The sequence below is a fragment of the Aplysia californica genome, unplaced genomic scaffold, assembly GCF_000002075.1.
Source record: "Aplysia californica isolate F4 #8 unplaced genomic scaffold, AplCal3.0 scaffold00202, whole genome shotgun sequence".
Lineage (NCBI taxonomy): Eukaryota > Metazoa > Mollusca > Gastropoda > Aplysiida > Aplysiidae > Aplysia > Aplysia californica.
This window is the reverse complement of record NW_004797472.1, coordinates 115003-116474: the sequence shown is the minus strand read 5'-3', so window position 1 is coordinate 116474 and position 1472 is coordinate 115003.

Genomic DNA, 1472 nt, shown 5'->3' with positions numbered 1-1472 from the left:
AAAATTCCATAAAAATTGTCAAACTGGTAGAAAAATGCCAGTTTCTTCAAGTTCATTATTTTGACGAGCGCCTGATTTCACCACACTGGCTCACATAAGATTTTTACCAAGGTATATATTTTTTAGCTCATCCCAGGCATTTTCTAGATAATTGCATATATTTTCTATGTAATTGCAAATATTTTCTAGGTCATCCCCAGTATTTTCTAGATAATTGTAAGTATTTTCTAGGTCATCCTCAGTATTTTTTAGATAATTGTTAATATTTTCTAGATCATCCCCAGTATATTCTAGATAGTTGCAAATGTATTCTAGGTCATCCCCAGTATTTTCTAGATAATTGCTAATATTTTCTAGATCATCCCCAGTATTTTCTAGATAATTGCAAATATTTTGTAGGTCATCCCCAGTATTTTATAGATTATTGAAAATATTTTCTAGCTGATCCTCATTTTTTTCTATGTAATTGCAAATATTTTCTAGGTCATCCCCAGTATTTTCTAGATAATTGTAAGTATTTTCTAGGTCATCCTCAGTATTTTTTAGATAATTGTTAATATTTTCTAGATCATCCCCAGTATATTCTAGATAGTTGCAAATGTATTCTAGGTCATCCCCAGTATTTTCTAGATAATTGCTAATATTTTCTAGATCATCCCCAGTATTTTCTAGATAATTGCAAATATTTTCTAGGTCATCACCAATATTTTATAGATTATTCCAAATATTTTCTAGCTCATCCCCAAAATTTCCTAAATAATTTCTGATATTTTTAAACTTTTCCCAAGTATTTTCTAGATTATTGCAAATATTTTCTAGCTCATCCCCAGTATTTCCTAGAAAATTTCAAATAGTTTTTAGCTCTTCACAAGTATTTTCTAGATAATTGCAAACATTTTCTAGAACGTCCCAGGTATTTTCTAGATTATTGCAAATAGTTTCCATTTAATCCCCAGTATTTTTAAGATGATTGCAAATATTTTTTTAGCACACCCCTAGATCTAGTATTTTCTAGATAATTGCAAATATTTTTTAGTGCATCCCTAGTATTTTCTAGATAATTGCAATTTTTTAAAGTTCATCAACAGTATTTTCTAAATGAATGCAAATATTTTGTAGATCATCCCTAGTATTTTCTAGATAATTGCAAACATATTCTAGATCATTCCTCATATTTCCTAGATAATTGCAAACATTTTCTAGCTCATCCCAGGTATCTTCTAGTAATGGCAAATATTTTTTAGCTCATGCCAAGTAGTTACCTAGATAATTGCAACTATTTTCTAGCTCATTCCCATTTTTTTCTATGTTATTGCAAATATTTTCCAGGTCATCCCCAGTCTTTTCTTAATAATTGCTACTATTTTCTAGGTCATTCACAGTATTTTCTAGATAATTGGTAATATTTTCTAGATCATCCCTAGTATTTTCTAGATAGTTGCAAATATATTCTAGGTCATCCCCAGTATTTT